Genomic DNA, 26,733 nt, shown 5'->3' with positions numbered 1-26,733 from the left:
GTTGGGGGGTCAGGTTGGTGCACAGTAGAGGTGGGCCTAAAACTATTCATGAATTTGATGTCAATTCATAAAACAGCTGAAGGACAAGGAAGTGATGGTGCTGCCACCCCACAATCCTCCTTATTGCCTTTATCCCTCTGGTTAGGGCATTCAGCTGAGATGAGGGAGACCTAGCTTCAAACTTGCTCTGGAACAGATTTCAAATGGATTTCTTCAATTCACTGAAAATTCAAATAATTTCATATTGGATTAACCCAAACCAGTTTTTAAAAAAAATTTGGACCTGTCACTGAACCAAAACATCACATATTTGCCCAGGTCTAATGCCAGGGCTTGTAACTTGTTACCAGGGCAGTGGGAAGGAAGTTGAGTGGGTTTGCTTGTTGGGGAACTAAAACAATTGAATTTTGGGTCAGGATGACAACATGAAAGTCTGTCAACTCCTGAAAGAGAGGAGTCATTCAGTGCTCTTCATGGGCACCTGAGAGTGCCTTGGGCAGCTGCTTCCCTGATTCTCTCTTTCGACTGCTGTTCTAGAGATCGTCTCTTTAACAGCAGGAAGATTGTTTATCTTCTGACTGACGAAATCAAAACCAGAACTTCATGCACCCGCCCTACAGGCCTTCCCTCATCAGTCTGTTCCACCCCTATTGGATTAATGGGGTTAAATGTAGTTCTGACATCTGTGGCTCAATAAAAAGTTCCATAGACATCTGCAGCTGTGAATGAACTGCTACAGCCTGAATGAACTGTTTTGTTTGTTTTTTGCTATTCAATAAAAAAAAATATTGAGGCAGGGGAAAGCCACCCTGCCTTATTCTTCCTTTCAGATGTTCCTTTGGTTCTGGAGATGAAAGACACCTCTAGTTATCTGTCATTGTGACTTTTGGTTTAATTTGTTTAAGGGAAGAAATGCAAACTGTAGGTCCTTGGTTGCACTATACATAGACTGTCATTATCCCTTCCTTAAGCAGCTCAGTAGGCAGAACATGTTAACTAAACTGGGAATGGGTGGAACCGGCAGTAACAACATCTGCCTGTTTTCTGCTATGATTGCCCAAATAGTCACGTATGGGTCTTTATTGTTCCAGAAAACCTTTCAAGCATACAGAAAATGGAATTCCACTAAGTTGGATCTTCCTACTTGGACTGATGTTTCAGTATGTTGTTTTTCTGCAGCTGGATTAGTAATTTTTTGGCCTTAACAGAGTGTATGAAGTGACCTTAGATTTCAGGTGCTGAAGGAAGCACATAAACCCAAATGATAAAGGAACAGCCAAAAAAGGGAACATATTACTCATCTATGAGAGGAAGAAGACTGGAACATTACAGATGTAGAAAGGATTTAGCAACAATTGAGTCAGAGTTGGCTTACGTAGAAATGGTAGGAGAAACTGAACAGAAATAGATCTTGGATATCAGCAGAACCTTTTTAAACTCAGCCACAAACCATCCCATAAGTGGCTAGGCCCACCACCACTCCTGTAGCTGGATTTGAATTCTAATACAATCACAATGCATCTCGAGTTTTTGTAGATCAGGGCCTAGGGGTGATGCTGCTGCTGCTATGTGAAATACACAAATGTATTTATCAAACAGTATTTTCGAGCAAATTAAGAATTCTTCTAAGGGCAATGAACATTTATAGGTTAATGGATAGCTCAGTAAATTTTTTCTCAAGTAATTATATTTCTTGAGTCTAATTTAATTTTAGTTGCTATAAAATATTTTGAGTCTTACAAGGTCATAGCTCTCATGTTCTAATAAATAAAATGACAGCTGCCAATTGCTTAGTCCATTGTTGTTTTGTGGACAGATATGTCTGGTCAAATGGGAATGCTGCAGCTTTGTAATACTGTTCCATTTGTAAATCTGCTCACACTATGAAAAGGCTGAGCATGTAGAATAAAATATTTTCAAATTGATTTTTTCAATGGGAGTTAGGCAGCTAACTGCCATTCATGCCCTTGAAATTCTCCCCACTAGCTTGTTTCCCACTCTGATATTTCTGCATATTTCCCATGGTACCTAAAGTTGTATCCCTTTAGGTATTGTGATTGGTCTTCGTCTTTTCTGTGCTTCTTCTGTTTCTCTTCCCTGGATCATTTCAAGTAGACCATATTAGGATAGTATGCTTGAACTTCTTTTTAAAATGGTGTATTTGTTTTTTAAAAAGCAAAGTAATGCACTACCAATTTCAAAGGGAGAGGATGACAACTAAAATAACTGGTTTTAAATTAAGATGTTTGGAGTTTAATCCATGAAAAAAATGCAACTGATGTGATTATTATATTTATTACTGGAACAAGATATATATATATTCAGTTGTGTCTTCACTGAACAGTAAGTCATGTTTCTTCATTCAATGTTGTGAATATAATGGAACCAAAAACCTTCACCATGTCCCACATGGTATGAGTGTAGGGAGCCGCATGGACCATGTAGGAGAAATGGCTCCTACTCAGAAGTATTGATGAGGAACTGGAATTCTGTTAAAAATCAAGTTTAATCCTAACAAACTTATTTAGATTCATAGACTGAAATAATTTTGTGCATTGGGTTTAACTTCTCAATAACAGTGTCCCAAAATATAATGCGTCCAGTCTGAGCTCTCATTTCTCCTTCTTCCTACTCAAAATAACAACAGAATTAAAAAACAAAACTAATTTTACTTGTAAATTGGATTGGGTGGAAGCAGTTTTTGGTATCTTGCTGGAGAAGAGGATGTCTTCCAAATCCCCAAGGCTTTCCAGGAGACATGATTCACCAGAACATTCAATGTGACATGTTAATGTTATTGCTTATGACAAATATCCCAACATTGAAGCTGTGAAGGTGTATTATTTATACTTCCTAAATAGAGGATGGATACCTGTGCACTTCACAGAATTTTTTTTTCTGGTTCATCATCAATGTAATGGTAAAGATATTTGTCATTGACCAGATTTATTTCTGTGGTTAATAGTGTTAGAGAGCACACTGGGATGCCAACTCCAGCTGCTATTGCTCATCTTCACAAACTTTTGTATACCATAGTGTCAACTAAAAATAAATTGGGGAAAAGGAGGGTGAACTATTCTGAACAGCTGAACCCAAACTAACTGCTATAACCACTGTCTGCAAGCCAAACTCAAAAATCATCTTGCCTCATATGGTGACCGCTCTAGCCATTAATTTTATGAAAGGTTTCGTAGAAATCATGTGAAATTACAACATTAGTCCATGTGGCTCGATAATGTTCTTGTTCAAAGTACAAACGGATGATTTGGGGTGTAATGTACTTGCTGTTCATTGTAACCATTTTAAACAATGCTTCTCACCTTGGACCAGGAATGCTGCTTTCAAAGACTCTGGCATGGTCTTTTTATATTTCACAATTTCTCACTCTCAAGCATGTTAATAAATAAGGATAAAGGCTGATGAAAACTCATACTCAAAGGATCTGGTTACTCTACATGCAGAACTACTGCAAATTATTGATTTACATTTTATAATCTGACATTTCTTCAGTAGGTCATAGTCAGACTCTGGATTTTGGGAGGAGCTGGGAGCCAGTCCAGTTCTTGATATAAATTAGAGCAGCCCAAAGGCTCCTCTGACATATCTTTAGCTGCCCATGACCCCTAGAGGCTATTCTGGCAGTTGTGTATAGTCAGAGCATAGGAATATTTCAGTCATGCCCTACAAAGGGGGAATTTCCAGGTAGCTAGTTAAACTGGGTCTGACTCGTAGCCTCTATTATAGCAGAACCAAGTCTTCACAAGCCCAAGACAGCAAACATCTTTTTTCTAAAAGCAGGTAGTATTTCTCTTCGTGAGTTGAGAGAGGCCTTGTGTCTCCCCTTTGATACCATTTGTGACACTGATAGATTGGTCAACTGGGGCTTGACCCATAACAACTTAACAAGAGACATTGAAATGTTGTCATGACAATCTACTTACATGTGAATGTCAAAGAGATATCATAGACGAGCAGTCATTAACCCATTTATTTGTAGTAATAGAAATTAAGGGTAGCTGCTAAGTGTATTTATCTGTGTTTACCTATATCTTCTTAGAAGTTTAACAAAAGTTTAACAAGTTTAGCTTATAGATGCTAATCCTGTTCCTGTCTCACAATGCTTCATTACTGTATTCTATTGATTCAGAGATCAAAATGGGATATTCTTGTCCATCCTCCCTGTTGAAGGAAAAGGCCCAGGCAGGGACCGTCGCATTGCTGAAGTAAATGTGTGGTTACGCAGGTGGTGTCGGAAAGAGGGCTTTGGATTCTTTGATCAGAGGATGATGTTCCAGGAAGAAGGATTGCTAGGAAGAGACGGGATTCACCTAACCAATAGAGGGAAGGGTATCTTTGCAGACAGGTTGACTAACCTAGTGAGAAGGGCTTTAAACTAGGTTTGATGGGGGACGGGGACCTAAGCCTGGAGGTAAGTGGGAAAGTGGGAAACCAGGAGAACGCAGAAGGAGGAGGGTGCAACAGGGGAGGCCTCCTGAACTGCACTGAGAAAGTAGGGCAATCGGCCAGTAATCTCAAGTGCCTATAAACAAATGCAAGAAGCCTGGGAAACAAGCAGGAGGAATTGGAAGTCCTGGCACAGTCAAGAAACTATGATATGATTGAAATAACGGAGACCTGATGGGGTAACTCACGTGACTGGAACACTGTCATGGATGGGTATAAACTGTTCAGAAAGAACAGGCAGCCCTGAAAGGGTGGAGGAGTTGCACTGTGTGTAAGAGAGCACTATGATTGCTCTGAGCTCCAGTATGAAACTGGAGATGAGCCAGTTGAGAGTCTCTGAGTTAAGCTTAGAAGCAACAACAATAAGGGTGATGATGTGGTGGGTATCTGTTATAGACCACCAGACCAGGAGGACAAGGTAGATGAAGCTTTCTTCAGTCAACTAGGGAAAGTTTTCCAGTTCACAGGACCTGGTTCTCATGGGGGACTTCAATCACCTTGACATCTGCTGGAAGAGCAATACAGCAGAGCACAAACAATCCAGGAAGTTTTTGGAGTGTGTTGCGGACAACTTCCTGGTGCAAGTGCTGGACCAACCAACTAGGGGCCATGCTCCTCTTGACCTGCTCACAAATAGGGAAGATTTGGTGGGGAAGTAGAAGTGGGTGGCAACCTAGACAACAGTGACCATAAGAGGGTAGAGTTCAGGATCCTGACAAAAGGAAGGAGGGAGAACAGCAGGATATGGACCATGGACTTCAGAAAAGCAGACTTTGACTCCCTCAGGGAGCTGATGGGCAGGATCCCCTGGGAGGCTAATATGAGGAGAAAAGGAATGCAAGAGAGCTCACTGTATTTTAAAGAAATCTTATTGAGGGCACAGGAACAAACCATCCCAATATGAATAAAGAATAGCAAATATGGTAGGTGCCCAGCTTGGCTTAACAAAGAAGTCTTTGGTGAGCTTAAACACAAAAAAGAAACTGACAAGAGGTGGAAGCTTGGTCAGATGACTAAGGAGCATTCTAAAAATACTGTTTGAACATGCAGGAATGAAATCCGGAAGGCCAAAGCACAATTGGAGTTGCAGCTAGCAAGGGACATGAAGGGGAACAAGAAGGGTTTCTACAGGTATGTTACCAACAAGAAGATGATTAGGGAAAGTGTGGGCCCCTTACAGAGTGGGGTATGCAACCTAGTGACAGAGGATGTGGAGGAAGTTGAGGTACTTAATGCCTTTTTTGTCTGTGTCTTCACAGACAAGATCAGCTCCCAGACTACTGCACTGGGCAGCACAGAATGGGGAGGAAGTGAACATCCCTCAGTGCTGAAGGAACAGGTTCAGGACTATTTAGAAAGATTGGACATACACAAGTCTATGGGGCCAGATGCAATGCACCCGAGGGTGCTAAGGGAGTTGGCTGATGTGATTTCAGAGCCATTGGCTGCTATTTTTGAAAGCTCATGGCAATTGGGGGAGGTCCCGGATGATTGGAAAAAGGCAAATATAGTGCCCATCTTCAAGAAAGGGAAGAAAGAGGATCCAGGGAACTACAGACCGGTCAGCCTCACCTCAGTCCCTGGAAAAATCATGTAGCAGGTCCTCAAGGAATCCATTTTAAGGCACTTGGAAGAAAAGAAGGTGATCAGGAACAGTCAGCATGGATTCACCAAGAATAAGTCATGCCTGACCAACCCGATTGCCTTCTATGAAGAGGTGACTGGCTGTGTGGATGTGGGGAAAGCAGTGGACCTGATATACCTTGAAGTTTAGCAAAGCTTTTGATACTGTCTCCCACAGTATTCTTATCAGCAAGTTAAAGAAGTATGGGTTGGATGAATGGACTATAAAATAGTTAGAGATCATCTGGCTCAAAGGGTAGTGATCAATGGCTCCATGTCTAGCTGGCAGCCTGTCACAAGCGGAGTGCCCAAGGGGTCTGTCCTGGGGCCGGTTTCGTTCAGCGTCTTCATTAATAATCTGGAGGATGGGGTAGATTGCACCCTCAGCAAGTTTGCAGATGACACTGAGCTAGGGGGAGTGGTAGATAGGATACAGAGTGACCTACACAAATTAGAGGATTGGGCCAAAAGAAATCTGATGAGGTTCAACAAAGACAAGTGCAGAGTCCTCCACTTAGGACGGAAGAATCCCATGCACAGCTACAGGCTGGGGACTGACGTTCTGCAGAAAAGGACCTGGGCTTTACAGTGGATAAGAAGCTGGATATGAGTCAGCAGTGTGCCCTGGTTGCCAAGAAGGCTAATAGCATATTGGGCTACATTAGTAGGAGCATTGCCAGCAGATCAAGGGAAATGATTATTCCCCTCTATTTGGCATTGGTGAGGCTGCATTTGGAGTATTGTGTCCAGTTTTGTGTCCCCCACTACAAAAAGGATGTGGACAAGTTGGAGAGAGTCCAGTGGAGGGCAACAAAAATGATTAGGGGGCTGGAGCACCTGACTTATGAGGAGAGGCTGAGGGAACTAGGCTTGTTTAGTCTGCAAAAGAGACGAATGAGGGGGGATTTGATAGCAGCCTTTATCTACCTGAAAGGGGGTTCCAGGGAAGATGAAGCTAGGCTGTTCTCAATGGTGGTAGATGACAGAACAAGGAGCAATGGTCTCAAGTTGCAGTGGGGGAGGTCTAGGTTGGATATTAGGAAAAACGTTTTCACTAGAAGGGTGGTGAAGCACTGGAATGGGTTACCTAGGGAGGTAGTGGGATCTCCATCTTTAGAGGTTTTTAAGCTGCGACTTGAGAAAGCCCTGGCTGGGATGATTTAGCTGAGGTTAGTCCTGCTTTGAGCAGGAAATTGGATTAGATGACCTCCTGAGGTCCCTTCCAACTCTAATATTCTATGGTTCTATGATTTAGATGGGATTTATGGTGTAATAATATTGTCCTAATCTCTCCTCAATTTGCAAATCCACATAGTAAACCAGCTTTGAACTGTCTTGATTGAATGTCCTCATGTGAATGACTGCAGTTAGTTTATCTGTGTATGCATACAAAACAGATTCGCTTCAAAACAACAATTTGCACAGCCTATTCTTTACGGAAGTTCCTGCTGTGTCAAGAGGCTTATCAGCTTGCTAGAGATCTATAAAGGAAAGCCCTGGGCTGAACCTGCCATCTCAGGTGTGCTAAACTTTAACAAGAAAGGTCTACGCCATAAGACTGAGGTCTCCAGGTTACCCTACATTACCCTGGAAATTCCATGGAAGAACTTGAACTGACTCTACACCTGTACTGCTATTGGACTACAAATCTTTAAATTGATTACAGAAAGACTTTTACAAATCAGCAGCCTTGCCATCTCTGGTATGAAACTGAAAATGTAAGGACTTTACACATATGTTTATGTATATCAATCACTTAACCACTGCAACTCTCTTCTTTCTTTTTCCTTTTATTATTAAACCTTTAGTCTTTTAGTTACTAAATGATTGGCATCTGCGTATTTATTAGGTAATATCTGAAATTCATAGTGGCCTAGGGATCAGTGTCCAGTCCTTTTGGGACTGGTGAACCTCACATATGGTGAATCAGGTTTTTAGTAACCACTCACTATACTAGAGTTGGCTGTCTAGATGGGATCCAAGTGTTGGAAAGCTTAAAGGGGACTGTATATAGCTTCTTGTTAATCAATGTGGTATTACAGAAGTTGTTTTGTTACTGGTTTGGTTAATCTAATTATAGAATAAACCACCAGTTTGGGGGATTGTCTGCCCCATTCCTTGTAGCCTGCCCTGAGTATAGTATTCTCAGTGTGGCTTACCAAGCACCCAGTCACACCATTTAATTCCCTTCTAAGCGTGACCAGCTCCACACCCTCAAAAAGAATAGTCTTCAATTCCTCATTGATATGGTCCATCCTGAAAAGAGAGTGGCTATCATGCATTACAATTTCTGTCTGCTTCACTAGATTTCTTTTTGTGGAATACCTAATGAGATAAAAAGTGTGGAAATTACCTCAGGGGAGTCATTTATTATTAAAAAGAAGTTGGATCAGGGAGAAGATAGGATCATTTTATCATTTTCCTCACCCAAAGAGCAAACAAAGTTTTCAGTAACAAGATTATATTTGTGGTAGGTATGCATCATGATGATTCCATGAAAAACATTTTTTTGTGTGTATGGTGTTTAAGAAGTTTTGAATATGAACTGACTGCCTGTAAGGCATGTGGATGAAATACCATCTTATGAGAATTCTAAAATATACAGTAAAGACAGACATGTCTTCCAATGAAGACAAAGCTGTAAGTCTTAGACACACACACACACAGAAATTTACTATTCACATTTTTATTTTTAAATCACCTCCACCCTGCACATGCATACTTTATCTTCTGTAGGTATCTGCCTGGCATCTCTGTGGTAGATGATGCCCTATCCCAGAATGCAAATGACTGAATTGCCTCAGTTATTCTTGCTCATATTAAATGCATCCTTCAAGAGCATCTCATTTAGTGCTGTAAATGTTCCATTGCAATTTAACTTAGCTAAGCTTAATTTAACGCACGCTCACAAATCATGAAGGTGCACCTTGAATCTTTTCATATTTTCCATAAGACTGATGCCACTTGATGGTGGATGACTATAATATCATCTCTGCCTCTTGATGGATTTTACATCAAACTGTGTAAAGTAGATTAGCATATGGAAAGATTTTTAAACAAAACTCTTTTCAAGTGCTGAAAATCTGAGTTTTTTATGCTGCATTATGAAGCTGTGGTAGCAATTCCATTTTTATGGTTATATCTAGCTTTCTATTATAAACTTATTAATTTTTTTAAACAAAAAACCTTCTGTCCTTTGATTTTAGGAAAATAAAAATATTGTCTCATGAATGGCTACCAGAGAGAGGAGAAATTTGCCAGTGGAAAATTAATGGTAATTGAGTGAGCTTTTAGAAAGATGTGAGAGTTTTCATAAGCAAACTATTCTTTTCTCTGGAAACTTTTTAAACTCTGTATATGTAAAATATTTGGTCAAATCTAGTAATGAGTGTAATGTGGTTCATGTATTAGTACAGAATACTGGATAGTATAGCAGGGGTGTTTGACAATGTAGAAAAAAACTGAGTGTCATAAGGATCTGGTGTAGAAAGGTTAGTGATACAGGGAAGACCAATGTTGAGGTATTGAGAGTTTAATTTGGGATGTCCAGACATTCAAATTATGGTTTTCAAAACTTTGACATTAGGCTAATGTGTCTTTGCATTCAAATATTTTCAAATATCCAAAAACATTCCAACAAGGTGGTTCTTATTCTGTAGTTAAATTCTTAACTCAGTGTCCCTTGATCTTTACAGGTTCAAGCTTGTGTTAGAAATGTGAATAAACCAGACCCTGCAAAGAGGGGTTGAACTAACCTGGTCTAGGTACTTGTTTGTAAAGGGGTATATACACTCCTTCTACGCTTGTTTAGCCTCACTTGGTTAGCCTCTCTGATTCATGCCCTTTCTGGGTCCAGGCAAAAGTCCTAGTCAGTTTCCTCCACTGTTCAGGAGACTTCAGCCCTCCTCCCAGAACTGGGCTTTCCTTCAGACAATCTCCCTTTTCCTCTCTCTCTAGTGAGGGGGTGTGGCCTCCCTCCTGGACTGCCAGGGAGAACCTGACAGGGCCGGTGCGGGCGGACCTAGAGCCTGCCTGTCTACCAACCCGGAAGCGAGGGGGCGGGCCAGGATGTACAAAGGAGAGGCCCAGGAGCTCAGTTGGGGGCCAACTCCCGGAGGGGAAGGACGTCCCTCCTGGCCCTCCAGGGTTGCCGGCGGCCTGGTACCCAGGTGAGCCGACCGAGACCAGGTACCCAGGGAAGCGGACCAGGGCCGGCGTCCGGGAGCAGGCGAAGGAGCAGCACGAGTCCTTGGGCCCCGCGGTACTCCCAGATCCCCCCACCCCATTGGACCAGGGGATTCCGAGGGGCAACGACCTGGAGGAGCTACCCCCCGCTGACGGCCCTGAAGAGCTGCCCGACCTGCCACCCCCGACAAGATCGAGGGGTTCTACAATCTGCCTCTTGGCACTTACCCTGATGAGGGTGACTGGACACCGGAACCCCAGGTACCTGAGGGAAAGGGGGAAGGAAGTAGCCCAGGGAAGGGGCCACACGGTCTGGGAGCCGGGGAGCCGCCCGGTGAGTCAGCGTGTTGCAGTTGGGACCCGGCTTACCCCGCGGACCCAGTGGCATACCCCTCGGCTACAGCTAGGGACCTGGGTTGGGACGCAGTGGAGTTGGGTGGGCCTGAGTCCTGCTCCCCTTTCCCCAACCACACTGGTGACCCCTCGACTGCTTGCTGCCTCGCTGGGGCCTTTGAACTGTGTGCTACCCCGCCTGGGGAGCTAGATTGCTTGCCGCCCCACTGGGGGCCTACAGACGGCTTACTGCCCTGCCAAGGGGGCCTTGAACTAAGTAAAGCTCGGGGACTGTTCCCCCAGCTCCCGAGCTGGGACTACCCCTGCTGAGGCAGGGTAGTGAGGGGGTGTGGCCTTCCTCCCAGACTGCCATAGGGGGCCGACTAAACCCTCTACACTCTCCTTAATACAGAAGCCTCCTTGCTCTTCTCGTTGGAGTGGGATTTAGATTTTAGGCAGCTGTAGAGCCTCAGGCAGTTTCTCCCCCTGTGCCCCCTTTCCCCAATCAGTCCTCCTAGCCTCAGGCTGGGAGGGTTCAGCAGGCAGACATTCAGCTGCTTCTGCCTTTCCCTGTTAACTCAGGGCCCTACAGAAACCTCCCTACTCCCTGCACGGTTTGTAGGCATCTGCCTTGCTCTGAGGGAGGAGGCAGCATTTATATTGGCTTCTTTTCCCAGCTTATTCTTTATTGGCTGGGTGGGAAGGGAACCTGGCCCCACCCCAGGCCCTTAAAAGAACAGTGACAGGATTCCTACTCCAATCATAATTCATTCCCAAGGATACTTCAGCTCTAGCTCTAGCTCTATCCCTCTTGGGTCTCTATATATCTCTCTATTGGACCCTTAAAAGGCCACATCACCTGAGATGGACAGGCCACTAGGCACTACTGCCTTTAAGGTGCAGACAAGCGTGTCACAGAAGCCAAGATTATAGGCTTGACTGAAAGGGAGTTTGGGAGGAAAGGGGTGGGGGGCTTTGCCAAAACTCACCTCCTGAGCTTTCCCTCAAAGTTAAGTTAGACAAGAGGCTCTAAACTATGGTCAATAGATTACTGTTCTTCCACAAGGCTATTCCTAGAGATCTGCAAAATAAAAAGTTTGATATTGCTGTATTGGGACTTTATATGAATCAGTGAGAGGCGTTGCACAGTTGTCAGCACAATGAAAAGGCTGGAGAAAATCTGACACATCACTTCTGTAATGCCCTTCATGCAAAACATCACAAAAAGCTTTGCCACGTGTCCCAAGGTAAAGTAACAAGTGCAATCTATAGGTTGTGGCAGCTGTTCTACATACAGTGTAAAAGTCAAGGACTTGCTCGACTGATTCCTTACCCAGCGTTAACTTATCTCCCTTATGTTCCACAATCAAGCTTTAATTCTGGGCAGCAAAATCACAGAATTGTAATGTTTGGGCAGACAGCTATTCCAGAGCACTGATGCACACAGTCTGGGAAAAACTTTTCCTAAAATAGCATTTTATTCGGTAGGAACAGTTCTTGGCTTTAACAAATGCCCCTAAGATGTGGACTTAATGAAATCTGTCATAATTGCATGGAAGTGATGTTTAGTAGAGAAGAAAATAAATCTGGGAAAAATCCTGAATATGTCTGGATAAACTTTTGTTTGATATCAAACTAACTCCACCATTTTGGGTTCAAAAGTTCGATTCAGCTTAGTTTTGAACTGTGATTAGGAGACAGTGGGAGGGGGGGAACTGAGTAGAGACAAAAATCCATAAAAATAGAGTGGGGGAGGAAGTCGGAGAAGGGGCAAAAAGAAAAATCCTAATAGGAAATACTACAAATATAGAAAGATATACCTTCTGGCCGACAACATTTTGGTTGGTGGCCTGTCTAATATATGTGTGTGACTGTTAGGTAATCCTTGAGAATTCCTTAGCTGCCTTTAGTTCCTACAATAAGACCTCAGAGTTGCAATATGCCTCTATCTCAGTCCAGCCAATGGATGCAGTGATAAAAAGAGTGTTTCCCTCATCATCTGTGGAGAGTAGAGGGACAGGCAATTTCCTGCCCATTTCTTGCAGGGCTGCCAAGTGTCATACATCTCAAGTGACAAGCATTTGGCAGTCTTGTCATGAATTTCATACATCTGGCTGAATTGCAGGCAGGGGGAGTGGATTTTCCTGGGATTGCTAGTTAGTCCTATGGAGCCTAGTTTCAGGCAGCCTCTCCTGTGGTGGTTCTTCCTGCTGAATCTGAACAGGGAAGGCACAACCTGCAGCCTTGAGAGGTGAGGACCGCACGTGAGAGGGTTCAACACGAGGCTGAGGCTCCTCTAGCCAGCCCCTCAGACTCCTGCTCCCAGCCAGCTCCAGCAAAATCCTTGGGCCCAGCCTCCCATAGAGACACTTTGCTTTCACAGCCAACCCCCTACCCCCACGAAAACCTGGTCCACAGAAAGACCGTCTCCTGCTTAGCCTGAACCCTCCTGAGTGAGCCTCCTGCTCCTCAGAAACCCTTTCCCTCCTGCACTCCCACCCCTCTGCCCCACACAGAAACCCAGATAGCAGATCCCCCATCCCTCCAGACATTTCTTATCAGGGACATGCACGAAGGGGGGAAAGCAGGGACACAACCTTCCTCCCCATACTCATCAGAGGCACACAACTTCTCTGGCTGTAGGGGCAGGGAAGCATGAGCTCCTCCTGGAGGGGATGGGGGAGAAGCGCCAGCTTCGGTCAGCCCAGGAAAGGAGGGGAACAGAACATGCCCCTCCAAAAGGGATCAAATTTAAATTCCTTTACATGCCCCTGTTTCTTATCTTGAGAACTAGGAGGCACCTAGTTGGATTCCTGGTCCCCTCACAAATGGCATCCACCATGCAGATGGCTGCAACATGTCCCAGCTATCTTAGAACCCATCCAACCCCAACAATATCCCCACCCACCCCAGCTCTCACCTGAGTATACTAGCTGACATCCAGCCGTCCCTGGACTGCATCCAGACTCCTCAGTTCCTTTCTGGTATCCATCCACCTAACCCAGCATATCCCAGTCACCCTCCAGAAGCTCCCACTCATAGATACTCATCTACTCCCTGGCCACACGGCTGCCAAGTCTTACTCCTACCACTGCTTGGGACAGGATTTATAAACCATGAGCTTAACCTTGTGCTGTTATGCAAATTATTTATAAATAAGTAAATTAGAATATTAAATATTTTGCATGTAGTTTCACATATGGCACTGAACATAACTCAGTAGCTCTGCTGTTGGGATTGTGGGAGGCAGTTTCCCTAGCTGGCAGGCTCCTCTCTACTTCCTACCCTTCTACCTTGTACTTTAGAGATGTTGGGGACAGGTAGCCCCTGGAGACAGAATCTGGCCATCCATTCCCCCAGAAAACTATGGTGTCAGACTATATATCTGTGAGTGCTGTTTTGTTTTTACATGAATCAGTTTTAATTATAACAATTGTACATGTTCTCCATTGTGTAGATTTCAAAGCTCTCCCGTCCTCAGCAAATACATGCACTTATAAAACCTCCCAATGTTTACACTATGGTTATGAGACAGGATAAATCAATGATAAAAAGAACATAATGACCACACTCTTATTTTTATGTTGGACCTTTAAATGGCCTTGATACTAATTTACGAAGTTGCTTGGTTCCTCTAGGTTGATTAGTGACTGATAAATACAAAGTAATGCATATTGGAAAACATAATCCCAACTATACATATGAAATGATAGGGTCTAAATTAGCTATTACCACTCAAGAAAGAAATCTTGGCGTCATGCATAATTGTCTGAAAACATCTGCTCAATGTGCAGTGGCAGTCAAAACAACTAACAGAATACAGTAACTATCATAATGCCACTATATAAATTAGGGTGACCGGATGTCCCAATTTTCTAGGGACAGTCCTGATATTTGGGGCTTTTTCTTATATAGGCACCTATTACCCTCCCCCCCCCCACCCCATCCCAATTTTTCACACTTACTGTCTAGTCATCCTAATATAAATCCATAGTACACCCACATCTTGAATACTGGGTGCAGTTCTGGTCACCTCATCTCAAAAAAGTTATATTAGAAATGGAAAAAGTATAGAGAAGGGCAACAAAAATGATAATGGGCATGGACTAGCTTCCAAGACGGGGACTGTTCAGCTGGGAAAAGAGTCAATGGAGGGGGAATATCATAGAGGTCTATAAAATCAGGAATGGTGTGGAGGAAGTGAATTAGGAAGTGTTGTTTATCTCTTCACAAAACATAAGAACCAGGGGTCACACAATGAAATTAATAAGCAACAGGTTTAAAACAAAAGGAAGTACTTCTTCACACAAAGCATGCTTAACCTGTGAAACTCATTGTCAAGGGATGTTTTGAAGGCCAGAAATATAACTGAGTTAAAAAAAGAATTAGATAAGTTAGTGGAGGATAGGTCTATCAATGGATATTAGTCAAGATGATCAGGGATGCAACCCCATGTTCTGGGTTTCCCTCAGCCTCTGACTGCCAGATGATGGGACTGGCTGACAGGGGATGGATCACTTAATAATTGCCTTGTTCTGTTCCCTTTGAAGCATCAGGCATTGGCTGCTGTCAGAAGACAGGATATTGGGCTGGATAGACCATTGGTCTGACCCATTATGGCCATTCTTATGGTCTTATGCTCCCTTCATGTGCATTTAACACTCAGGATCAAAAGTAAATATTTGTGTACTGTGTCGGAGCTTGACCTATTTATACTTGCTGTAAATGGCACATGCTGTGAGACTGTAAAGGAAAATCCTTTTGACAGACTTGTGAAATCATATTTTGACAGAGTAATGATTATCTTCCCTGTTGTTAAGGGGAAGAAAACTTGGAGTCAGTCCAGTAATGCTGCCACATGTGGAATCCCATGACTTCAGTTATGCTGATAACTTGCAGGACTGGACTCCAAATGTAAAAAAGCAAACTCTAAATATCTCCAATAAGCTGACATTTGTGTGGGGCCCTGATATTCCAAAGGGAACGTGATGAAATAAATTAGAGATGATGGTGTTCTTGGAATGTTTGCTTCACATGCAGCTGCTGGTACTATACACATTAATAGAAATTCACAGTTATGTATCTCTCGCACTCTGGACCAAAAAAAACATGCTATCAACTTCAATACTCTCACCAGGTTTTGAAATTGTTGTGTAACCTAACGCCTTTCTTGATGGCACACTGCTACAGACATAGGACACAGTGAGACCTCTGTATGGTTGCTTGCTGTCTAAAAAAGAACATCAAGAAAAGAAAGTAGATGCCTCAGACATTAAAGTAATTTTGCTATGTCACTATTGATTTATCAATGGGCTTTTTATGTTTGTTTATAAAAATCATTTTCCGATAAAGACTGAGGGCCAAACCTTGGGCCTACGTCACCAGGGATTTCTATAAGGGACAGGAGGAAGGACTCCTCCCACCAGGTGTCCTCCATCTGCTGCTGCAGTTTCAGGGTTGAAATAGTCCCCACTGCTCCTGCAGAGAGAGAGATAGAGTGTGTGTGTATGTGTGTTGGATACATTGGCCCCATCCTACCTCCAACTCCCTACATACTTGAATGCTTTGAGTCCCCACAGAACTGTGTACAGGAGTTGTGGGCCTCCTTTTCAGAGGTTGAGCGTTCTTTGCTGTCCACCCTCTTTATCCTTGGTGAGGTGGAGCAGCATCAATTCTACTGCATTCAAGGACTTGCTCAGGGCAAAAAGTCAAAGTCTACCCCCAGGAGATTTAAATGTGTAAGTGTTGTGCAAGATGATCATGACTCTATAGGCACATGAAACTCTCCTGAGAGACATGTTGGGGTTCCTCACCAACTTGAAACACTCACCACAGTTGGAAAATGTTCCCTAATTTTTCAAATGAATCAAAACACTGGTTTTGAGTGAACCTGGGGTATATTTTTGCATAGGTTTTGCCATTTCTGATGGTTTCAGTACAAAGGCAGGTGAAAATGACTAGTTTTGATTGTTTCATTTTGAGATTTTGACTTTGAACCCCAAACTCAGGCGCTGCAAGCACATGCCCTCCAGGACTAAAACGGAGGGGGGTGAGGTGGTGAATTTCTCTGAAGCTAAACTACAGCAGTTCACACCATTCTAGTTAGGATTCTAAAATAAATTATTTTGATGAGCCACCTACTGCACTGTGCAGACCTTCCATGTGAGACAATATAAAAACCAGAAGCAAAAACAACAATGAGAAAGCAGGTTGTTGTCTGAGGAAAATATTTTCCTTCCTAAAAGACTGGAGGTGGAATTGGATAGCAGCTTCCCATCTGGCAGTCTGTGCAGTCTGCAAGGTATTTGAATGTTAGAACAGAATAAATCAGCAGGCATCGTGTAGTTGTGCTTCATTCCAAAATAACTAGGCAGACATGTGGTCAAGTTGTTAATTAAAATGGAACATAACTAGCCAAGGTTAAAAACATGGAAAAAGTAAATACAAATCTAGATGAAAACAGATGTTCTGTGCTTTATTTTGAATTTACTGTAGGTTAACTGAGACAGGCATTTGCAGAACAGAACATTACTGTCTTGTTTATAGTTACAGTAGTACCAAAGCTATAATTGTTTCATAAAGGTTTCTCAAAATAGGTTTTGTAAATGATGTGTATAGTCTCTTGGGTTAGAGTGTTTGTCTTTTTTTTCTTCATAATGAATTAAGCTATTAAATATCAGAGGTTGTGCTACATCATTTATTTTAATAAACTTTTTTTTAAAAATGTAACAATATATTTAAGACAATGCATTGTCTAGTCACATGCATGCATTCATAGTCCATACCGGGTATGCAATTCACTATATTGCCATTCTGTTCCAAGACAAAACATATTAGATGGAGGGATGAGGCTCATTGCAGGATTAGGATCCTAATCAGGATACTGTTCAGGGTATAAAGAGACCACTCAATTAACTATGCTGCAGTATCTGAGTTTTATCAAAGACTATAGAAATAGGTAGGCTATTCCAATCAGTGTGTTTTCTGAAGAGTGGTTGACGTGGACTTTCCAACCCATAGTAAAATATGGCCACGTATCAGTTTTTCTGCGTTGTATATGGAAGGATAAAAGACAAAGAGAGGATGTTTCTCAGAAGTCAGGAAGCAGTTGAGAGAATGGAAGATCTGGGGTCAGATTGGAGGTTGTAGAAATGTGTCAACAGCACGAACTGGATCCATAGGACTCCAGTTGTAAAGTAATCCCTATAAATCCAGTTTTTAGTATCTTTGCCATATTCATAGAGTGATAGATGAGGGGTTTTGTGTGCACACAGAAGCCAATGGCAAAAACCAAATTCTACCTCAGAACTAAAGTATGCAACTAAAACTTTGTGGTATGTCATTGCTCTTAGGAAGAGCAGTGGACTGTATACTGTGTACTGGGCTGGTTTTGTTTATTTATTGTAGAACATGGATTAACCCAACAAGCACCAAATGGCCTGAAGTGGTGCATGTCCCTCCATGCTTTTAACCAAACTGCAACCCTCTTTTTTTTCCACAGAGATGACTCTTTACAGCTCCTTCCCCTGCCAGCCTGCCTCTTCACTACCAGGCACCTCTCCGCTCCTTTATCAGGCACTGTTGGTAAGCAAATGTGTCTCTGTCCCTGACCTGGCTGATGCTGCAGCTGAGAAGCATATGTTGATTGGCCAGCCAGCTGCTCCCAATATGGCCAACTTTCTTTTACTGCTATTACTCCTTCCCATTCCCACATGCTCACTGCCTGGTTGCCTCTTAGAAGGTTTATCCTGAAATCATTGTCCCTTGCAGATGGACCTTTTGTTCCTAGGTGGGAGAGCTGTGTGCCTATATACTGTTGTGCTAATTTGATTGCTTTCTACATTTGCTTTTATATGTTGTCCTATCCCTTATCTTTTTTCTATGCCCTGTTCTTCCTTCATAGCAGTCCCAAATTGCTCCTATCTGGCCCTGCCACCACTTTCCCTCTATCTCAAAAAATTGGAATAGCCTTTTCTGAAGTACAGCTACATGTCTGCAGTGTCCCAGACACTGTGTAAAAAAAATACCACAGTAAAGACAAATACCACAAAATTCCTGTGTTGTACTCTCTCCAGGGAGGGTCCCAAATCCACACCAAGTCCTCTTATTTTTATTTGCATCTAGGTGCCCTGAAATAATTATGTGTGATTTTACACATCTTTCATAGCCAGACAACTTCTGTCAATTAGTTAGAATATCTTATTTGTTTATGGGATTTTACACATCTTTCATAGCCAGGTCTTATTTGTTTGCTTGTTTATCCACCATCTAAACAGAATAACATACCCTCAAGAAATCTATACCTGAAGTGCACATTTGAGATGGTACGATAAGAATAACTGAGGTTTGGTGATAAAAGCCTTACTTTTGGTCAAACCACTCCTTAGCACAGGATAGCTAAAGAAAAGTTAATCTTAGAAAAAGTAAGGGTGCATTTCCAGGGCCAAGAAGACTGAGAGGACTTAAATTAGCCTCTTGGCTCTCCTTTTTGTTAGCTGGCAACATGTACTAGAAAAAATAATAATAATAATTACCAAGAAATGTTATCTCAGTAGGGTTTTATAATGATTGATTGCTTCTATAGTCCTCCTTTAATTACATTTATTGCCTGAATGCTGTTAGATTGGGACAGGCTTCAGGTTAATGACCCACCCACTCATTTAAGAAGCCCTTGAAAATCTATCTATTCCAGAAAGATAGTCGAGCTGCAATGATCACATGGCCTGTCCAAGCTTCCCCTCCCCTCCGCTTCCCCCCCAAAAATGTAGCTGGAGCACAGAGATAGCAGGGCTGTGGCAAGGAGGCAGGTAGGATGTGTGGGGGAGGGGAGTACAGGGCTCTAGCCAGTAAAAATTTGTGGGTTATGCGGGAACAGAGGTCATAAGGAACAACACACCATTCCCTCAGAAGCACATAATAAACATCTTATCCCATCAATCAATAAGTGTCACTGCAAATAAGGCAGGTACAGCCAGTAAACAGAAATCATCCTGGAAATAGCATATACAGATGTATATGTTCCTGCAACCAGTATGCCTGCTGATGTAGAAGACAGCCATGTATATGCTACAGATTAATGTGCACAGTCTAGTCCACAGTGAGACTCTCATATCCAGACCTGGATTCCTGGAATAGATAGCCAGAATAAACTGAGGGTAAATTAATTAATATACGTGAAGGGCTCAGATGCAACAGTATGGAGGTCACATTGTACCTAGGTGGATATAGAAAAGATGTACTTAGGGTATCTTGTATCATGTCATTTCATGTTTTAAATTTATTTTGCTATTTCATTTGGTTTAATAAAGCAGATGCTAATTAAGAGAAAAAGCAAAGTTATATTTTTCATATAATGGGAAACTACAGATCAAAAACGAAGTGTTAGACTTCTGATATGCACACCTCTTGTAGCTTTCAAAACCTGTGGAAATCAAATTAAACCTGTAATCTTCTAAACTAAGAATCTAATCAAATTCCAGATTTCTAGGACTATTTAGCATAGAATTATTCCATAGAAACATTAATTTAACAGTGCATCAGAGGTATAATCCTTTCTGATTCTTAGTGAGCTTGCAACATTGTTGGGTTAATTTAATAAACATAGGCATATTACCCGAACAAGAGCAAAGCTCCTTAGGCTGTATGGCCTACAAAATGTACACCTGAAACTAGATATAAAAATGTACATGTTTTTAGTGAAAATAGTAAAAATTGAATAATTTGGATGTTGTTGTATATCCTAGATTACATATGTATTTGCTGTCATTCACAATTAGAATCTCCAAAGCGAGATGTCTGAATTACAAAAAAAAAAAAAAAAAAAAAAGTTGTGATGCAACTAGAATAGCGCATAGTACCTTAGTGACCATCTTCAAAGTCAATTAGAACTAACCATTTTTTTAAATGAAAAGAATAGTTTCTTAATATATTTAATATACTGCAAAAGTCAGCAGTAATTAATAGACGAAATGTTGAACCCATCTGCGAGCACACCAGCTAATTTCTTGCAGTGTAACCAAAAGAGGAAGTCCATCAGCACTGGCATTCTTTTTTCCAGAGTAGGACCTCTTAGTCAATTCAAACTCCAGCAGCTTTGCAACCAGTTTGTGATTGGTCTAATTCAACATGGTGTTACTGATTATGTAGGGAAGAGAAGATTGTGATTCTGAATGCTGGATGCAATGGTTCCTCCATTCAAACACAGAGGGAAGGCAAAGTAACTAAAGAAACTGTATTAGAGAGAGATGGATCAATGGAAAGATGACAGAAAGAGCTGCCCCTGAATGTGCTTAAAGGGGATTTGAAGTGATACAGGACAAAGATTCAGCCTTCACACAGGTAAGGACCCTGGGGGCCCAAGCACCAGATTATCAGTGCCAGGGAAAGGCAGAAGGTAGTATATCCAGTGGAAATGGTTGGAGTTGGTAGACAGTATCCTACACAGTAATCCTAGGACAGGAGCAGATCCAACAGGTATTGCTAAAAGAAAGCATTTCCAGAGAGGTATTCAAATCTCTGCAGATAAATATGGAACATAAGGTACATGTTACATGTATCAGTTAGCCAACACATTGCACAAACATATTTATATATCTATATATAAAACTTTTGAAAGAATGATCAAGGAACAAGATTTGATCTTCTAATTGAAGAATATGATTTGTCACTGTCAAATTCATATATGGAATTTGCTCCAGTAGCAGAACCATGCCCTTGAGCACACATTGCACATGATTGGCAGCCATAGAATCCAGATGCCAATCAGATGCTTTCACTCCCCCCCATTATTGGTAGCTGTAATTATTTTGGCAGCTGTGCACAGACTAAGAGTCAATTGAATGTCTTATGATTGACCATTAAGTGTGAGGGTTTAATTTTCTGGTTAAGAAAATAATTTACTTTCATATGATCTGGGTACATGATAATTTTCTATCTTTATGAATCAGTAGCACAACAGACAGTCACATAACCACATAGAACACTTTCAAGTTAAGTAACAATATGCAGTTACATTTCTCAAAATTACAGTAATGGGTTTGATTCTAAATCAAACCTTAAAGGCCAGAACCAGTATGAAATCTAACCAAGGTTGCCAAAAGTCACCTCCCACTCCACTTAATATTCTGGACACTAATGCTCTAGACTCAGACAGGGAGCAGACAGAGGCAGCACTGGTGGCAATCATGGATGATCTTCTTTTGACGAATTGATGTATGTGTGTATATGCCTGAATCAAATTGTGACCATCCCTTGATGTTGTAATTGACATTTTGAAGACAAAGAGTTGCACTTTGAATGTGTCGCTGTGACTGTCTAGAGATATCAAGGACAGGCTAAGGAAGCTTATTGTTATGCCTGAAACCTCCCTGAAGTGACTAATAGACTCATCAAAATGGTGCTTGTCAGAACAATGGGTTTCCTAAGGAGAGAGGCCAGGCTAAGGAAATTGGGTCTCCCAGTTTGTGTCGAAGGGGTTGGGACTTTTACCACCTGACTGAGTCTCAGAAGCCAGCTACATTGGGGGAGGGGAGGAGGGTGGAGGGAGAGGAGGGAAGCTTGGACAGGCCATGTGATCATTGCAGCTCTACTATCTTTCTGCTCTTACTCTCTCACCAGCTGAACATCACCAGACTACAGAAAGACCTCTCTGCCCCCAGCAGCCTATCCACCTGACACATGGACTGGGCCTAAAGATTCACAAGAAGGGGTGAACATAGACTTAGGGGAAAGAGTATATAAGACTTTGTTGTTTTCCTAAAGATCTGTACCTCATGGATGCTTGGAGAGTAAAAGTTACTGTGGCTTTAGAAATTTCTGTACAAAGCCTGTGCCTCTTTCTTTCCCTGCCACACGTCCTTGAAGAGTTAAACTATAATCCAAACCACTCAAGGAGGTGAACCCGGGGGAGCATGCATAAGCTAAGGGGAAGGATTGAGAGGTCAGAACGCTGGTTTCAGAGTCTAGGGCTTTTGAACTGTGGGGTCCCACATCCTAGGGAAGGGTACCAGATAGGAGGTCTGTACTCGTGAGTGTGCCTAAGAGGCCAAGAGTTAGAAATGGTGATTGGATGCCGCCCAGACATATAATAACCAATGCCAGTATAACTGTAATTTTCAACCCATGTTTAAACAGCTCACTTCTCACAGTCTGAGTTAAATAACCCTCTTTTTATTCTTGTCGTACTGACTACTCTGTGTGGGGTTAAATTCTTCACTTGTTTACATCCCAGCAAGCCCCTTAATGCCACCTGGTAAGTGGATGTAGAATCTGCCCTCTGTTCCTAACTCTGTTTCCCCTAGGCATTGATTAAGGATTTATAACATTCACTTGAGAAAACTTTCAGTTCAGTTGTATTAAAATAATCACAATAATGGTTTTGTTTCTATTGTTGTTCTTGCATGCATGTGGTCTGAAATCCCTAAATATGGGGATTGGGGGGAGTTTCAAAAATGAACAACTCTCATTTGTTCACTGAAAATGAACGAGCAACATATTTAAATAATTGGAAAGAACTCCATAAGGGCCACATATGGGTATTTACATCAAAAGGCATAATATGGTATTCATAACAACATATAAAGAATACATATATTAGATCAAATGGATTCCTTTTCTATGAAGTTCTTACACTGCCACCTACAATGAATAGATAATATTGAAATGCTCATTAAATATTTTATCCTTAAGCATTAGACAAAAGATTCCCATTAATAGATCAAGGGATTACACATTCCCACAACACAGAAGCATGAACTTTAAAAGCTTAATGGTCACCCAACATTCAAATATAATAGAATGGGTGTCTATTATTTTATTTACATTGTATAATCATTTTATCGATAATGACTTCTGTTAGAATTTTAATTGAATACAGAAGTTTTCCTCATTGTCTGTTCTTTTCACTATGTTGTTATCTCATTGTTGCATCCATTTCAATAGTTGGTGAAGTACCAGGGTCTGATTCTCCTCTTACTGCAACTTGTCTTATACCTGTATAACTCTGTTGGCTTCTATGGTTACACTTGATTTGCACCAGTGTATATGTATAGTTCAAAAAGTGTGTGTGGTGGGGGAGAGGGTTGCATCCTTTTGGATGAAAGTTATTTTATGAATTTGAAATATTATGATAACTTTCTTTGATTTCCACCAGTATCCCAGTGATATGCTGGAGGGGACTGGTGTGATCTTCTGGGGTCTCATATTGAAATGTTGTCACTAATCCGATGGGAACGTGGATCCTAAACATGAATATGAGGAGTGAATTATTGTGCCTTTGAAATGAATTGGGTTGCACCAAATGAACTGTTTTTTAAAAAAAAAATTCCTCTGGGAGGATAGATATTGCTTATATTGCCCTGCAAAAGCCTCACTTCTACTTTTTATTACACAAAATGAACACAGTCATATAGTTTCCAGGAGAAAACATATTCAGCATATGCATCTTAACATCATAGACATAATAGACACCCTATACATCCTTAAGGGAAGGATGCATGCTTCAGTGCTTAGGGTGCTAGCCTAGGAATTGAGAGACCTGAGTTCTATTTCTTGCTATGTCACCAGCTTCCTCTGTGACCTTGGGCAAGTCACTTAGTCTTGCTGTGCCTTAGTTCCTCATCTGTAAAATGGGAATAATATCATTTCCCTACATCACAGGGGAGTTGTGATGCTAAATCCATTAAAATCCGTGACGTGCTCAGATACCGTAGTGATGGGAGCCATATAAGTACCTAAAATAGATTAACATAAGTTTGTTTGCCAAGCTGTGTTGTCTTGCTGAGCAGGGACACCCTTCTCGCAGCTGGTGAAGAAGTAACATATATAGTTACCCTGGAACTGTGACAGGAGAGAATGGAGTAGCGGGGAGGACAGCCAGATCTGACAGGGAGCTGGTTTGGAAGGGAGAACTGGGACTGGCTGTGCAAAGATGACTAAGACAAGAAGGCACTGGCTGGGTAAAGAGACTGAAGACGGGAGTTGGGCTGGAAAGAGGGGAGCTGGGACTGGGATTGGGTGTGGAGGTGGGAAGAGACTTGGAATCATGGAGAGATTGGGACTCAGACAGTGAACCTACAAGGGAAAACTTGGACTGGAACTTGAGGAGGGGTGTTATTAAGGTAAATTATATTTGTGAAGCACTCAGGTCCTATAGCAATGAGATAGAAAGGCTATAGAAAGGCTCATAAGGTAATTAATAATTCTGTCTTCAGAGAAGGGTTTGAATAGTGTGTAGTGAATAAGTCCTGGGGCAACACACTGAAGAATCAGGAAAAAACGAAAGAGTGAATTCATTCGATGAGTGCCATCCATTCTGTGCACTCAATGAGTCAGCAGTCCCAGGGAAAAATAGTATGTGATTACATAAATAAAGATTGTATTGTAATACATACACACAAAGGAGCTGAACTGAGGCTGCATAGGCAACTTTAATTTTGGCATTTCCTAACTTTTGAGTGCTTGACTTTGCAACCTTAATGTTCTTTTAGCATATTTTTTCTTTGTAATTATCTCTACCGTGGCAGCACCTAGAGGCCTCAATCAGGGATCACAGCACACAGATATATAACCAAATGGATGGCCATTGTCCCAAAGAGCAAGGATGGATGTAAATAGTGCACTGCATGGTTGGAGTGAGGAGCCAGGACAATATTCTTTGTAGCAGCATTTTGAATAGACATAAAGGAAGACAAGCCTTTTCAACTGTTCTTCTTGTTCTCTACCCAGTGCCACCTCTTCCATAAAATGCAATTCTTCCAGTGATTTCTACCTTCCTCTCATTATCGACAACCCTCTCTTACAAAGTTGGGTATTGTTTTGTCTTGTGTGTGTGTTTGCCTTGTCTAGTTTAGATTGTGAATGCTTTGGGGGCAGTAAAGGTGTATTTATCTGTCAGTAAAGCACTGTGTAAACTTTCACAGGGCACTCAAGTGTTTTTAATAAGAACATATTTGTAAAGCAATTAATATAGGAATTTGTTAAATATCTAACCTCATGAAATACCATTTAATTCTGAATAACAGTAGGAGAGAAAAGAGTTTCTATCATGGTTATCCAGTCATTTTTGCCTTCATTATTATGCAGCAGTTTCAATTAGCTATGCTAATGGAAATGTTAGCTGGAATATTTTTTGTGGTTGTTATTTTAGGGGCATCAGTGGTTCACTACACTTGATGAATATCAAGTGACTTTTTTATGGCATTCATCAGTGCCAGTCTGAAAACATATCTCAGATGATGAAAGCCAGAAACATTATTACTAAGAAGAAGAGCTCATCATTGTTTTCCTGATTGTAAATATTTATGAAGTTCTGTAAAATATAATAAACCATTTACCAGCATTATATTACTATGCTATCTTGTTATATGCAGGATACTATTTGGGAATCGCACTTTGACATAAAGCCACTTGTTGTTACTGAATTCATTATTATATTAAGTTCCTTATTCTAGTAAAAATAAGTAACCAGTAGCACTGTTCTACATAAGAATGGCTCTTTCAGCTTTTAAAATCCCTCATTTATAAAAGTGGCACAGAGACCCATTGGCAAACAGTTCCTGCTTCTTTGTAAACAACTCTTACCTCAGACCTGACAAACTCATTACATCAAACACATCTTGCAGGATATTTAGCCAAAAAGTAACATGTAACGTATCTACAGAAAGCTCATAACTTGTCAAGGTTCATAATCATTGTGAGATATATGTACGGCTAATATTGAAGTAGTAATGTATTTATATTGAAAGTATGCTTTATGGACTTGGAGTAAAAACTAGAGATAGTCACCAGGATGTCTCAGTAATGGCCCTTTTGGGCAAGAAGGAGTTGCCACCCCGCCTGTCCGATGGTGACGCAGTGAAAAGCTCAATTGTTTAGCCTTGCGCAATATTAAAACTTTGAATTGGGAATCATCAGAGATAACAACAAACAGTCTAAACCACTTAAAGATAAAAAAAAAAAAGGAAAATTTACAACAAGACAGGGGCTCACCCTATCTATGAATGGAAACAAAAGGCTGTTTTCAGTATAACAGAGTGGGGGGAAGGACACTCTGGATCCATTCACTGAGGAAACCCCTTGAGGAGTGTGGAGAGGGGGCACTCATGAATATTTGAATCCTGATTTATTTGA

General features: G+C 41.6%; 1 long non-coding RNA gene across 2 annotated transcripts in view; it reads left to right on the top strand.

Annotated features, from left to right (window-relative positions):
- LOC137156822 (uncharacterized) overlaps window positions 1-26,733 on the top strand; it is a 99,738-nt gene that overhangs the window by 58,821 nt on the left and 14,184 nt on the right. The window contains exons 2-3 of one of the 2 annotated variants that reach the window (XR_010920915.1): window positions 18,107-18,189; window positions 22,222-22,965. This is a non-coding gene — a long non-coding RNA (uncharacterized lncRNA). Of the gene's footprint in view, window positions 1-18,106; window positions 18,190-22,221; window positions 22,966-26,733 lie in introns of those variants that run through there. The other variant, XR_010920916.1, reaches the window with a different exon arrangement.

Source organism: Emydura macquarii, unplaced genomic scaffold, assembly GCF_026122565.2.
Source record: "Emydura macquarii macquarii isolate MOO-44397 ecotype Brisbane River unplaced genomic scaffold, CSIRO-AGI_Emac_v2 contig_1477, whole genome shotgun sequence".
In the NCBI taxonomy this organism is placed as follows: domain Eukaryota; kingdom Metazoa; phylum Chordata; order Testudines; family Chelidae; genus Emydura; species Emydura macquarii.
This window is presented reverse-complemented; position numbering and strand designations above follow the sequence as displayed.